This window comes from Sparus aurata, chromosome 3 (genome assembly GCF_900880675.1).
Source record: "Sparus aurata chromosome 3, fSpaAur1.1, whole genome shotgun sequence".
Taxonomy (NCBI): domain Eukaryota; kingdom Metazoa; phylum Chordata; class Actinopteri; order Spariformes; family Sparidae; genus Sparus; species Sparus aurata.
Window position 1 is genome coordinate 12540309 of NC_044189.1, and position 16902 is coordinate 12557210.

Below are 16902 nucleotides of genomic sequence, written 5' to 3' on the forward strand. Positions count from 1 at the left end.
AGATGGCTGCCCCCTGTGCACCATGGGACAGGTAAAGAAGTCAAACTTGGAGGTCAGCGTCCTCACACACATTTGTCCTTTATCTACATTTAACAGTGTGTTTTGGCATCTTTGCTGGCGTCTTTTTAAAGAATATTACTGTTGATGATGTTCAGGCTGTATGACACCACAGCCAATTTATCACAGACAAGATATGGTGAGTGTGTGTGTGTGTGTGTGTGTGTGTGTGTGTGTGTGTAGTCCATAAGACAGCCTGGGGGTTAATTAGAGAATAGTAAACAGAACACATGTGGCAGCTTAATATCCCCTCTGCCTTACAGCTTATTTCACACCCCACCCGCTCTGTTGCTCTCTCCCTGTTGTGTGTGTGTGTGTGCTTATATGCGTGTGTGTTTATCTGTATGGTCGGGGGGTCATGGGCGTTCCCCCGCCACATATCCCAGAGGCTCTACCCTCCCACCCCTCTACACCCACACACAGCCGTGCTGGTGCTGGTGCAGGTGTGTGTGCAGTTCGGAGGTAATTTAAACCAGATGAGGTGGTGTCTTTCAGCCTGTGGCCCCGTCACTTCATCAATATCGAAGAGATGGAGGGATGGAGGAATGAGGAGATGGATGAGTGGGTGGAGAAGAAAGGGGGAGAGCACTGTCCCACAACAAAACAAGACAAAGGATTACAAAATCTATCTATCTATCTATCTATCTATCTATCTATCTATCTATCTATCTATCTATCTAGCTATCTAGCTATCTATCTATCTAAAGATAAAGTTCAATTTCACCAAACTATCCTTGTTGCCCTGACAATTAAGCTCTGACCCTGCAGACAAAATGTTCTGGAGAAATCTGAGACAGTAAAGATCTTGTTCTTACTCCAGGGCAACAATATATAAATACAAATGAAAAAAGAGGAAGAAGTCATCAAACATATATTGGCTTTGTACATCCTTTGATCCATTCTTGGTGGTGTGTTGTTGCTTTTATGGTCTGTGCACTAAACAAAAAAGATCCACGAGGCAGAATGTGTTTGTTACTCTACTTTTTTGGGGTATCTTTTATTATTAATACGGATGCATGATATTGGATATTTGTGAAACGATACGATAAGCGGAATATTCCTTTTTTTCTTTGACTGAAACCACCAGCTATCCAACTAAGTGTCTTATAAACAGAATACATTTATTCACAGTCACATCACTAATTTATTTGTCAGCTTTTGCTCTGAAAGACTAAAACCGGTCCATCTCTCAGCCCCTCACGTCCATGCACTCCTACTTATGACAATGATCTCCGAAAAATTATTAAATGATCGATTAAGTGTAGAATTTTCCCCAGGCTTACCCTCTACAAGCTACACAGAAATTAAAAGTTTGGCCGCGGTTAAGTGAAAAAACTTCCCCGACAATAGAAAACCCCCCGTGAGAGAAGTTCTTTTTGTCGGCGCTGAAGGCAATCATATTCACTCATCCATCACACACTCACTCTCCCCTGCGTCTGTTCATTGTCAAACTCCTGTCTGTTTATGACGCCTCTAATTTCCTAATTATAACTGCAAATTTCATAGGAGGTCTGGTTGCAGCATTTAAGGCATTTACGCTTGACGACAGGGTGCTGTTTTCCCCCCGAGCGTCGTAGTCTGAACTTCGGCAGTTCTTCCAGCATGAACCAGCGACCGAGCAACAAAAGACCAATCTGTTAGACCAATAAATGAGCAGTCAGGTGTGTGTGTGTGTGTCTCCGAGCAGTAAATGAACACTCTCTCTATCTCTCATCTATCAAAGGCTTGACACCAGGAGCAGCTGTGAGAGCGAACACATAACACACACACACACACACACACACACACACACACACACACACACACCCTCTCTACTACTTTAGCAATTTGGGATAATTAGGCTACTATACAATGTCCGCCTGTGGTCTCCAGGGGTCCTGTGGGCTCAGTGTGTGTGTGTGTGTATATGTGTGTGTGTGTGTGTGCACGTCTGGTAAGGATCAGCTGTGTTAAGCGTCCCGTGACATCTAAACTACTAATTCATTGCTACATTAACGCCATTGATTAACATACGGCTATACGCACACACTGACACACGCACACACACATCTGGGGAAGCCCTTGTGATTCCTTCAGCTTTTTTTCTGACAGCATACAACCAGGTTTTGTGGGTTGGTCCCTTAAAAAAACACAGATTTGGATGACTGGATCCGATAATCAGTCAACCCATACGATATTAAGTATTTACTTTACATGTCCTTTTGATACTTAAGTACATTTATTATCAGATACTTTAAGACTTCATCTCAAGTACTATTCGTCACTTTCACCAAAGTAATACTTTTGTAGGATATCTTTACTTCTACGCAGGTATGACTATCAGGTCATTTTTACAACACTGTTAATCTGTAACAGAATTTAGAAAACATGGAAGAATATAACAGGCCAAAGGACTACCCTAGTAATCTAGCCTGTTCCTGCCCTAATATTTAAGCTTAAAATGATAAAATATGCGAGAGAAGTAAAGTTTAGAGACACTCAGTCCTAAATGGAGACATTTCAGGAATTAACCCACCAATTCTACACATTACAGTGTGTTTACAGATCTTCAGGATCTTCAGGAAGTAGTATAAAGCTTTTTGTGGCTCCAGAGAAAGTAGCATGTAATCTGATAAATGGCCCCCAGTGATGTCACTCAGTGGCTGTTGCATTGCTGGTAGTGTACGCACCAGAAAATAACAAGAATGTGTGCAGTAGAAGCCGGCATCTCTGGTGCTGCTGTATCCATTTTGTTTTCAAACGGTCTACAATGAGTCAAACAGTGTCATAGGCGTGAAAGGCTTGACCAGTGGACTGCGTTCCAAACCTGGCGCCTACATTTCCCACAATGCAACAACCAATGACATCACTGGCGGCATTTTGTCCTCCTTTAAGTGTCCTAAAAAACTGAAGGATCTTCTGTTTTTGTGTGTAGGCCCCTAGGTCGCAGACAAGCAGCCAATCGCGATTGGAGTGCAGAAGAGAGCAAAAAACATCTGTGAGAGTTTCGTCTCTGAGCCAGCGACTAGGGGACCAACACACGGAGAGATTTCATGCATGTGTGTAAGAGGGAAAGATAATGATGTATAACTGTCGGGCTCGCTGCTGCTACTGAGCCTCAGTGTCCTACTGTGACAAGAGCCAGGTGCTGGTAGGAGAGACAGACAGAGAGGCAAATCAAGCAGCAAATCAATAACATCTTGATTGGAGATGATTACTCTCCTCATCCCCTCTCTTCCTGTGTATATGTCTAAATGTGTGCATGTAATTTTTTTTGTCATCATGATCTCCTCTCGACTCTCTCCGTCTCCTCACAATCTGTCCAATCACACGCACTCACACAACACACGCGCACACACACGCACACACACACACACACACACACACACACACACACACACACACACACACACACACACACACACAATAACAATAAAAAATGAGCTGAGTTTTAATTCAGACTACTATGTGCCTTCCCTTACAACAATCCAAGTAACTCTACAGATTGACTGACTGAGACCGACTGTCGAGCAGCAATGCGTGTATGTTCACTGCCAAACTGAAATTGCCCTTTGATTCAATTTTAAAGATTTGTAGTCATGGGGTGGTTCAATTCCCTTGCAGCCCAGTTAAAGCCCGTCTGGCTTTCCCATCAAATGTATTCTTTATCTGGGAAAGAATGATCTTGGTCTTCTCCAGATCAGTGTTTGAAGCAACCCATGCCAAAAAAATGTTGGCTAAATAAATTTCTGCGCTGATAAGTTTACGTTGCAACTTCATGTTTCTTTAGGTAAAATGTTTGTATTTTTCCCTTGTCACAATGCTGTGCTTATGCTCTGGTCAGGTTCAGGCACAAAATCCACTTATTGAACCATGTATGATCTTTTGTCAACTGGTTTAAGGGACATTTATGTTTGCCAAATGCCTGAAACAGACATTTTCCTATATTGCTAAAAGCAGCTCTTGATAATGTACAGAGAGATTTTCTAATTCAGGTTTTCCTATTCTTACACATGAGTCAATGTAGACAGTGTTCACATGGCTAATTAGAAGACTGTGCAGACTGAAGAGGAGACCCTGCTGATTCTTCAGTCATGTGCAAAGGTACGGCATTTAATTTGATTGTCTTAAAGAGGGAGAGCAGGGATATCTGATTGTTCTGGTGACTTGTTGATACATTGATGTACAGGATTAGTGTTCACATTGTTGTATTTTGCAGAAGTAATCTGTTTTTATAGATGACTTTTACAGAACATGTTGTGTTTTTACATTTTTTCCCGATTATACTAAGAGATCATGTATGCCAGATTGAGTCAAGAGCTTTTTTTTTTTTTAAAACAGGAGATGCTGCTGTTTTGTCTCTGGTCTATCGATCAGAGAGTGATCTTTCTTTCTGTCGTTCTCTGACCTTACTGCCCTGTCCACTGCCTATTGTGAAAAAAGAGAAATTGAGAGAGTGGACCCATTGTTGCTTTCATTGACCCGCTCATAAAGCTAAAACTATGTGCATTATCTTCTCGTCTTCTTCCTTTCTCCTCTAGCTGCCTGTATTTTTACTGCAGCCCCATCTCTCTGCCTCTGCTTATCTTTTATCTGTCTCTCTTTGACTCTCCCTGTCTCTCTCTCTCTCTCTCTCTCAGCGACAGGCTTAGACAGAGAGAAGAAAATCAGACAGTGATGGAGGTAAAGATGGAGCGAGGGAGGTAAACAGACAGACAGACAGCACTCTGTGTCTGTGATCTCTGTGTGAAGCTGATCCCTGCTTGGCCCAATTCTTTACCTTCCTGTATCTCTACACCTTTTCGTCCCTTTCGCCTCCGTTTGTTGATTTTTCGATGCTGTCATACATCCTGCTAAGGGCTGATTCACTTTCTAACTGTCAATTATGATTTAAACACATTTTTTAAAAGTAAATTTAGGTTATGACCCTCACTCCATCCTCGTTTCTTTACAGGATTTTCTCCACCTTTATCTCTCTTCATCGTCATCTTTTTCATCCTCTCAGCAGGCAGTGATCGCTCCGCTGACATGTGCCTCTGCACCCCACAATTACTGTCACTTTTGCCAAAGGTAAAAGACAGAAGGGCGAAATGATAAGCAATTCCATTTTGATGTAATTCTGTTAACAATGTCTTCTTCACTTGATGATTTCATTTTGTTTTTGGCCAGTGCAGCGTTTCCATTCAACAGTTTGACCCCAGGGAGCCTGTTGCCAAACTTTTGGCTGCCGTGTGGCTCCACTTACTGCCCATTTTTAAAATACAGCAAAGTGCTGCAAACGAGCAAACTGTGGAGCAGCAGCACGGAAAACGTAAACAACAACCAGTTGCCTCAATTACAATAGCTGCACTCATATCCTGTACAAGCGAGGCAAACAACTGTGATTTGAGTTTTAAAATTGGTCATTTGCCCCTATTTCAGTGACGAGTCTAAAGTGGTGCTACTGGCTGGGAGCTACATTTGAACTTGCACATTAGATCATTAGATATGATGGATGAAGATTGAAACCAATTAAAAAGAGGCTGTCAAACGCTTGGACCACTGCAATTCCGGTAAAATCTGTTAACACTACAGATGAAATTATTGACAATTAATCTATGGAAATAATACCATTTTACAAGTTAGATGTATACTGTAAATGTATAACCAGGTCATACAGTCATTATTGGAGAGAAGTTGGTGAAAATAGCCCCACTGTCATTCATGACAGTTTTACTCTGTAGTTAAGTGTCACTTCTGGAAATGCCCCTCTGGTGCAGTAGTATAATTCGTAGGTCATACACTGGACCTTTCCCCCGAAGATTTGGGTTTTCATTTTGTGTGTGACCAAAATCAGCTCTGATTTGTTTGTAAGTTCTGTTACGTAAGTAAATAAATGCATGTAAATTATGTAATCTAAGTTATGCAAGTGACATGACTGAATGTAGACATTTTAGAACAAAGTATGATATTTTGCTAAATCTAACCTACATTTTTGTGCTTAAGCCCAATCAAACTGTGACTGTTTCTCAACATTAACAACAGCCCATTATCCTCAGTATATTACTATAATATGGGAACAAGCCTAACCGTACGCTGCAAGTGTATTGTTGCTAACTTGACTGTGTGCCCCCCTGATGCCAGAAGGGTGTACAGATCAAACACAAGGCGTATTTTTTTGCTTACAGTCAATTAGAAAAAGCGGGGTGTGAATGACACAAACAATTACAATTACAGTACAATTACACAAAACTTGCATTGTTCACGTATTTGAATAAAAGAGTTGAAATCTGCACGTGTTGTTCTGTTTCAGAGCAAGACTGTCTGGAGGATTTCACACTGTGTTCTGCTCTGATGCGGAGCTTTTTACAGACGGGAGGAGAGCTCAGAGAATTACTTTGGTATTTAGTTTCTTAAAAACATTGTGAGATCTTATTGGTATCAGAATGTGATACAGTTTTTTCTCGATTGCTTTTGTTTCCTTTTTGGATTTTCTGGATTTCTTATTGTTTGTTGTACATAATGTATGCCACAATAGGAGGGTTTCATGAACTGCTGATCAGGACTTATGGTCTCACCTCCCATTCTTACGGGTTCAGATGTACTTTTTTGTAGACTGAGCTTCTCAAATGTTGGAGGCTGACTCTTCATCAACAGATCTGTCAGCCGTGTGTGTGGTTAAGTGAAATATCAGCACAAACACCTTCCTGCCTGAATCACGCCCCCCTCCTCCACCTCTGTTTTTGACCTTGTTGCTGCAGAGCCTGAGGGTGGGTCGGGGAGGGAGGGAGAGAGAGAGAGAGTGATTGGGGTTGGCGGTCAAATGTCCTTGTGTTAACGAGCTGTCAACTGCAGACTGGAGTTCCCACACATCCACTTCATGAGCCGCTGACCTGCTATTCACACTGACCCATTAAAATGTGTTTATTCATGAAAAAAAAAAATCTGTGAACTCTCATGAAGGTTTCATTAAAGTTCTCCATCAAAATATTTAGGAGGGCTTTTGCTATTGCTTCTGGCCCTTTCAAGTCAGTTCACTGTCACCCCCCCCCCCTCACACACACACACACACACACACACACACATGCAGCTGTCCTTGGGGTCAGAATTTCGACCCTTTGACCTTTATGGTCAGAGGTCTCGGCCAATCAGAAGTCTAAATGTGAACAGAAGGAAGCGATGGACTCCCTCGACTGTTCATTACAGTGCTCTCTTTCTCTATGTGTGTGAGTGTGTGTGTATGTGTGTGTGTGTGTCAGCAGGTTAAGAGCCTTTCCATTGGCACCACAGGGACGGAGTGAAAAGACTCTAATGACTGATTTTATCCTTTCACCCCCTCCTCTCTGCGCGTCTTTCTCTCAACGTCAAAGCTGAAATCAGAGTCAGAGTCACGATTGGCAGGACATGAACACACACAGTCGACTCCGTCTGACCTCTAATGCCTCAGGTTGTAAAATAGACTTAATCCAGAAGATGTTGAGTAAGAACATGCAACATCTTTTACGCTAATTTTATGAGAAAAGAATGGGAATATGTAATTTCAAATGAGAGAGGTGCATCTAGATTTAATTCTTTGTTGTGATTTTCATCCTGAAGCCCTCAGTTCCGAGAAGTCTCTCCTGTATTTTTATATAATGTATGCAAAAGACTGCATGGATTTGAATAAAAAGCGGAGATCTTCTGCTTGATGAAGCATGTTTTCATTAGATTTTGCAGAAGAACTGTGGAAATCTGATGGAGGCATTTTGTATGCCGGTGTCTTTCTCAGCTCCTTCCCACTCTGCGACTGCACATCAAGAGGCCAGTGTATCATCAGCTGTTTGTTACTCTAGTTACTCTTCTACCGAGTTGTCATTCTCGCCTGGTAATGATCTTCGGCTTTTATTTTCCGAGCCGAGGTCTATTAGTTCTCTATTTAAAACCCCAATGGGGGAGGAGACCTCTGTGTTTGCAGCTATCAGCAGGGAGCACATCGGAGACTCTGCAGGTCTGACGGTCGCTGATAAGAGCTGCATGATTAACACACACGCACACGCGCGGACACACACACACACACACACACACGCGGGCGCACACACACACACACACACACACACACACACAAGCAGAGCGGGGCTGGTGGTGGTAGTCTATTGTTGGGGGAACAACAGACGTCTGGGTGAGCGCTGATAATCAACCATCAAACCAGATTTTACAAAGCGTTTTCTAGAAAAGCGTGACAACACGGACGAACGTTCACATGCTCTACTTCAGCTTGACACAACTAACAACTGAATAAAAAAAAAACATCAAATCACATAGAGCAACACAGTAAAAAGCTTAAACTAAATATAAAAAGGTATAAAAAGTAAAACACTTATTGATTGTACGAGTTTAAACATCTCTTAATAAATACACAACATTTGGGAGGATGTTGGAAGGACTTAACCCTACATGTTTATCCAGTTAATAGAAAATGTCGATTGTCTTAGCCTGATGTAGCCCAATAATCCAACTGACTTCCCTTTTTATTCAACCATGTCTCCTCGAAGTTGCGACCTGTATATTCTACTAATTTGTTTTGAAAGCTAGGAAAAGAAAACATTTTTTTAGCTGATGAATATTTGGTGTTAAGACTTTTCTTTAAGGAAACAAAATGTTAGCATGCAACATATGGAAACTGCAGGGAGCTGACCAGGGTGGATGGTGGACATACAGGAACAAAACGTTGTAGTTATGTTTAGATAAAAAGGGTATTTTCATTAAGATTAGAGAAAGATTGCAGGTTACGGTCAAATGTAACATGTAAGCAGGTCTTGCCTCAAGTTTTTCTTTAACCATGACCACAATCTTTAAATAAACTGTACCGAGCAATTTGAGTAGGGGTGTCACAGTACTGGGTTATTCCCCACTTCCTATATCTTCCTTGTACTGATAAAAACAAAATAAAGTAACATTTCATAATAACCATCATTAATAAATTGTAAAATTATTGTTCATTAAACTGTAGTTAATATTTATTTGAATGTTATAAAACAATGAAATGCTTTAGAAACCGTTTAAGCAACTCTTTATTGTAAAGTTGCCACTGATGTTTATAATCCTTCAGAATTTCTTGATACATGTTTTAGCATTTCTTTGTTAACTATTAAAGTTTAGTAAACTATAAATGTACCATGTGTTATTGATGTTTATAATAAAGTGATACCCAAAATAAAAACAATTTCTAATAGACAATGTTGTTTGTATGTAAGCAGTGACTCAGATGTCTAGAAACAGGCTGGCACTTATGCAAATGTTTTCAAAATATATGGAGCCACGGTTTATTGCCATTTGAAATGTTCAATTCATATTTTGCAGTATAGACTTTCAGACAGTGTCACAGAGGGATTAAAAAGGTCAGACTGACTTTGGGTGTTAAAGTTGACTTTTAAAGCCCCCCCAAAATTCAGTTAACTGGTCCACACAGCCTCCCATTAACTGAGCAGACCTGAGCAGACTTATGCCAGACTTCCACTGAGCTTTTTGTAACAAAGTTAAATGGCTCTAAGGCTCAGAAACTGCAAAGAAAAAAAGCCCTCTAAAGTGTTCGACCCTAAAACCATTAAAGCATGTCTTTCTAAAACTTCCCTGTCATTTACTCCTCATTTATCCTCTGATCCCCTCTTCTGTTGTCGCGACTCCTCTAGAGTCTGTCCAAGGCTCTGCTGGGCTACGTTTTCCTAATTTATCCTCTGCTCCTCCAACCCCCCACCCCCTTTAGTCCTGTCCTGGGCCCCTTGTGTCATGGAAATCCTTTGTTCCCCCTGCGTCCTATAACACATGCACACACACATGAACACAGATGGAGTGAGTCAGTCTGTTGCAGTCGTCACAACATTTACCTAACAATGATAGTATTTTGTTGAAGAGTAGTCTGGCAAATTAGGAGAGTGAGCAGGGACATATCTGATAATCATTATGATTTGGAAAAAGTAAGCTAATGAACAATGGTCAGAAATGTCTTACTGTCTTTGTGGAAAGAGGAGAATGCCTTCTTCTTTGCGTGGGCAAAGAAATTCAATTCAACACCCCGGTGAAGAAAAGCATGATGATAAAATAAAGATAAAAGATTTTTTTGATTTAGTAATGACATCAAAGCTTTTTATCCCTTATCATTAATTTGGTCTTTTTTTGAAAAGCCCTCAGTGTGGTCTATGTGGTTCCTGGCGATTACACACATAACTTCTGCCTTTCATCATTGTCTAAGATGAAAGATATGATCCTGTTCTCCTCCACTGGAGTAGATATGGTATAACTCAATGGAATAACTGCCTGGCTCTGCAACTCTGTGACACTGAAATAAGCACCATCACAGGGAGCGACAGAGAGGTTCACTGGAAATGAGGAAAAAGTGATGGAGAGGGACTGGCTGGTGCATGTGTTCGTGTCTTTGTGCCAAACTTCTATATGATATTCTCCCCTGATCCGTTTACTGTCTTAGCTGACCAAGAAATTCCTGTGCAATAATCCGCCCACTGTATAGCGTATAAGATTAAAATTCTACAAAAAATAAATTGACATTGACAAAGACAGAATATAATACAGCTCCATCATCTGCGTCATATCACTGTGTGCGGATGAGTCACTTCTATTCAAGTGCACTGCAGGACCCAGAATGATTTTATGGTCGCCTGTCCTCCCTGTCCATGACATCCTGTTTTCAAGTTTTTGGCTGCGAAAGCTGCAGGATGAATGCATCAGTTCAACCATTAACTGATGACATTTCTGCTGCTTATTGTAGCTGTGGCATTTATTATTAGCAAACTGTAAAGCAACAAATCTCTGTCTGTCTGTGTGTTATTTACATGTCTCGAGGACTGTTCATCAGATCTACTTCACACACAACACGCTCAATAGTTATACATTTTGCATGAACAACGAGCAATGCTCTGTGCAGCAGTGAAGGCGTGGTTTCAGTGATCTTACTTTATGGACAGGAAGACTCAAGCTTGGCTCACACATGATATCCCGCTCGCATGATCTCATGGGGAAGCAGACGTAAACAAAATGGAAGGTAGCATGGTGCAACAACTTGCTATTGTAATTTGTTGCAGTGAGAATAAACAAAAGCAGAAGACAAAATGAATCTGGTTGAGTCTGGAGATGCAGTCAGCATGGATTTTCTATTCTTCAGTGAGAACTGGAGGTGAGGTTTTAGCTAACATTAGCTTCAAGGGCTAATGTATTCTGTTGCTTGGCAGCACTGGCAGCTGCTCTGGGACGCCTCTCTTATTTGTTGTTGTGGTATAGCTCAGAAAGTACGGACCAATCATACAGATGTTAAATTATAAATATCCAACGTGTTTGTTATTATCAGGGTCTGTGAGCAGTTCAGGAAATTTAGGACTTGATCTATAAACCCCTCACTACCAGAACACACAAATCTGTCTATACAACTGTAGAGTCAACAGTAAGCAGTGATGCTAATTATCAGTATGATTCAATTACAAAATTAAATGGTGTCAGATGCATCGGTTGCAGTGCATCCCTTTAAGTTCAATGTAGGAAATGTGGACTTCCTTCATCACAGAGAGATAATTAATGCATGTAAATACATTGAATGGGAAAAGTGGAAAACATGCAAACCATAAATCGAGAGTATGCTAATTTGAATCAAACATATGAAGGTAAGAAATGTAAACACTCATCAGCACAGAGACTGAAAACAGACTGTAAGGAACTAAGATGTGGTCTTCAGTAGATTTAGTATTTTTCTCTCTCTAGATTCGCACATGACCAGGAAATGGCCGAATCTCCTGTGGCTGTTTGGAGGCCATCAAAAAAGCTGTCAGTCTGCTTTCAAATCATCAGGTGCAGACTTAGATCTGATCTTTTTGTTGACAGTGCTTTGTGCTGAAAAGGGATGTGCCGCATTAGCATGCGAGGAGGTATGCGAGCTGCTGATATGAACTGACCTGATTTGAGCATTTTGTCTGTGATCACAGAGCTCCCCAGAGGGTTACGAAAGACATATTTCCTTTTGTAAAAACGGGTGGTATTTGTGTCAACTCTGTAGCAGCATTATCTTTTTATGCTCTGTGTTTCTTCACTTTGCTTGAATGTAAATTATCTCTATTGTGTCCAAGCATCAGAAAACTGATAATATTGTTTAGGTTACGAACGACTGAGATCATAGGTGAAGCCTCTCTTCACCACATGAGCAATTTTGGTGATGTTTATGTTTTCGTATGAACTCTGTAGAAGGACTATATGCCCCTTTGGGAATTAACACAATTCTCCAAATGTAGTTGGATTAAAACAACCTTTCAACCATTAAAATATCCACAGTAATGGAGCTTAAAATGAGGATGAAGCGTCTGACTTCTAACGAAAAGTTCTCAACTTCCCCAACTCACGGTGGCCTATATACAAACATTCAAACTACACTCACTCTTTGCTGACATAATAAACCTATCAAAACCTTGTACGTTCATTTCAGTGAGAAGATTGTAATTAATCTAAAAAACCAAGGGATACAAAAACCCAAAGCAGAGCGTGTACCCACAGTGTTTTCATTAGGGAACTGCACGACTGCAAACATACTGTTGCTCGCACACAAACACAACAACAGCTTAACAAGATAGCACAGGAGGTTTAACAAGCAGGTTACTTCCTCGCCTCTAGGGCTGATAAAAATGTTTGTTTCCATGGCAACAATGCATTGTTATTTTACAATCCACTCTTAACTGTCACCCCTTCAACTTTTTCTGTCTCCCGTTTCTCTGTTCCTTCCATCACAGCCTCCCCTCCTTTTTTTTTATCCCTCAGTGTTTATCCCTTTATCCTGACCTGCATCTCTGTCTCCTCTTTTTTTGTGTTTCTCTCATCTCTCCTTTCTCGCCCTCTTTCTCTTCTTCCCTGCTTCACCATGTTTTTCTCTCTGCTTCTCCTCTCCTGTACCCATCTCTACTTCCTTCATTATAAAGCTAAGAGGATTTGGTGGTGTGTGTATGTGTGTATTAGTGTGTGTGTGTGCTGTGTCCCTAGACCCAATTAACCCCCTGAATCTCCTCTCTCTGCTGAGTTGTTGCACAAAATGAGAGACAATTTAAATAACTGGCTCTTAGGTGTGACATTTTTGTGTTTGCAAATGGTGGCTTAATTGTCCGAGATCACAGGAGGAGCGTGAACCATCTTTCCCTCCCCCGAAGATCAACATGTGTTGACACGGCTGAGACCTGAGCTAAAATAGATCTGAATTTGGCTTCAAACCAGAGGTGGATTGGTTTACAAATATCACAGTTTGATATCTTTTCATCACAAGAACATCGCTGCCAATCAAAACTGGCTTTGTTGTGCTTGTTACCTCTCTAATTTTAGATTTTCAGTTACTCGTCTTATTGCCTTTGAATTTTTGGGGAGGTGACATCGACCACACTTGACTAACTTTTTGAAAAGCAGCCTTTGAAGACCTTCAAGTCTTAATTTACACAACAGTAGGGAGGGTAAATGCATCGTTGGTGCTCTTGCTGGTCGCTTTCACTCCAATTAAAATAGAAAATAGACAAACACAACATCAAGTAAGACGTTGAAACATCATTTAAAACTCCTATTGATAATTAAAGAAATGTGCATTAAATCTTATCAGAAGAAGAAATATGTGTAGGTACAGGAATATTGGTTTAATCTGAGTCTCTGTACAACCAAGAATTGTCCTTGAAGGTCTATTAAAACATGTCTGTGTACAGCACACGTTCTGCATTGTCACTTGTTGTACGGTACGTACATGTTTTTAATAATGTTAATAATAATAATAATAATAATTAATAATCACTGATTTGAGTTAGCATGAATTAAAACCCTCCCTGCTTTGGAAATAAATACAAAACTTTTCACCAAAAATAACAGCTTCAGAATCATTTTGATGGTACACTAACCTGTAATCGGGAGAATGGTGCCTCTGTCAGTCCCATTTAGTGGGTACAATCTCCTGCGAGAAGCGCTTAGGGCTTGACAGCACCACCTCACAAAACACTAGCATGTCAGTGAAACTGGATCATATTATAAAATGTTTCCTGCTTCTCCCCCTGATGTCACATGGCTGCTCTGCCTCCAGTCACGGGAATTTACCCACTTTTCTTACGGACAGACAGTTTTACGTGTTGCTAAATCAGCTCTAACAGTTGCTAACTATGGTTACTGTTTGCTAGTTTGCTAATTTTGGGTCACTTGGAGGGAGGAGGGCATGCGACTGAGCGACTCAGCATCCTCTACAGACATCATTACAGAGATGAAGAGACTGAAGAAGATGTTCGATGGAGGAACCAATAAAGAAAAAAAAGACAAGAGTAGGCTTAATCTCAGCAGCATGAGGTCATGTGAGATGTAGGATCTCATATTTTGCTACCCTGATCATGTCAGGAAATAAATTATAATGCAACCGCAAAGACTTAATCCAACTAATAATGCAAGCGACACAAAAATGGTCTGATTGTCGTACATTATGGCATTTTTTGTATTATTGATTGTACATCATAAAGAGGAACAAATCATCACACAAATGCAGCAGTTGTACAGCTGGCGATGCTGAATCCCAGACTGTCTTGTAGTTGATGGTGAGTGCTTCAAGATGAGCAAGCTGGCCATTTTGCTATTGGACTAGTGAGTATTTATAGCTTTCTTTATATGTCATGTGCTGTTGCACTTGATTGATGTTTAATTGTGCACATGTGCATGTGTACAGCCACCATATTTATGACAGTGGTGTATATATTGGTTAATTTCAGTCTCAAACTGTAGGGGTGGCAAATTGCAAAGAAATCAAAATTATAATGTTGCATTAAATGTAGGGCTTAAAATAGTCGGGCAGTCTGAGTTTTAAGACTTTAAAGCTAATAGGTTAAACTGAACTGTTGCTTATTTGTTGTGAATTACACAGTGAGGATTTTAAAGGGGCTTTTGACAAATATTCATTAGTGAGTTCAGATATATATGATGTGAACCGTGGGTGGGTGTGCATGTTGTAAGCATGTCTCTATATCATTATATATGTTAAGCCTTTTATCACAGTCCTCTTGTTTGTTTTTCTATTCGTATCTCAATTTTGTGCATTATCTCTGTAGCTTCCTGTACAGTGTCCAGTGTAACTGGACATGTAGAATTTTCATATGTTTGAGTACTTTGATACTGTAAGCTGTTCTCTAGAGGAGTAAGGTGTAGGGCAAGCACTGGAGAGGAAGCAGTAAAAGCATATCATTTTATAGCACCACGGGACCAGACACACACACACACACACACACACACACACACACACACACACACACACACACACACACACACACAAAAAAATACGCGCTCACACACGCAGTAAAAGGAGTCTGGGGGATACTGAAGGTATCAGGTGTAAGCCAGCTGTGAACACAGACTGGTTAATAAGCTGTCTTTGTTTCAATTAATGGCTCATAAACCTGTCTATCTATCTCTCTGTCGATGTGTCAGTGAACATGTGTTAGCCCAGACTTTGGGTTCATTAAGGCCGTTTTCACACCAAGAAAAGAATAATAAGCATCAGTACATGTTAAAATGTTTGTTCATATGTCACCCAGCACAAAGAACATCTGTAGTTACTCTGAAATAAGCATTTAAGCTTGATATTGTAATCATTTTTACAACAGCAAGACATAGAAAAAAGTGTCATTACCAGCACACAGCCTCGCTTTACTTTTAAACTGCCCATAAAAGAATTGTCTGGCACCTTCAGTATATTGTACTGGGAGAGAAATACATCAGTGATGTCGGGTAGTGTTCAGATCATTTTGTAATGGCAAATTCAATTTTTGAGTAAAGAGATGATATGAAACTGCAGAGAGCTGAGAAACACACAATCCACGTTATCCTAGATAGTACAAAGACTTGAAGCATTACAATATGAAGACGTTGTTCAAAATGAATCCTTACTGCAGTTAGAAAACTTTCATACAGTTTAGTGTGATCCGATTTGCTGCTGCTCACTCTTTACGCTGACAGAAAACTGTGCTTTATCGTTTTGAAGTCTTAAGTGAAGGACAAGGAGGTGTTTCTTACTCACACAAGCCTCAGATATTGTTGTTGATTATTTAACTGTATGGTCATAAAAACACTCACCATCGTTAGTCAGGAAATTCATTGCCAGGTTAACGCTGCTGCAAATAGCTGATACATTCACAGTTGTATGTGTCATATGGCAATATTGACATTTCTACAAAACATGTCATATCACATTCACATTACATGTTTATGATCTGACTCTTACGTTTGACGGTGGAGGGGATGTTGGTGGAGCTGCAAGCGAGAAGGCCACCAAGCCAGTGACGGCAGTCATATAAGACTGGGTTATAACATTTGTAAGCATGACACCAGTGGATGCTTATAAGGAGCCCTCGGGACTATTTCCAGCCTTGTTTTTGGCGATTAAAAAACTGACATTTTACACAAACCTCAGTTTAGCTCCAAACATGTTTGTTGCAACCTAAATAGGTATTTTAAGTCAAACCATGATCTTTTCCTTACCCTGGCACGAGTGATTTTTTATGCCTAAACCTAACCAGATCATAAGCACAGCCTCACGACATAAAATAGAAAATTGACTCTAAAGAAATATAACATTTTAGCATATTCATGGTTTCCAGAAACGTACACTGCCAATTATTAATCTGGTGATCAGGTTGGGTATTTTATATTTACTGAACTTTGTGCAAAAAGTTTGGACCACAGAAGAGCATAGCTTTGTGTCTTTGTAGACTAAAGAGAGATCCACCAATCATTCTCAAGTATTAGAAAGTTTTCAAGCTGAGTTTGGGATTCATTATGACTAATCTGTTCCCAGTTTAATATCAGTCCCTGCACAATCAAGGCAGAGACATTTTTTTCTGGATTTCGATTGGATTG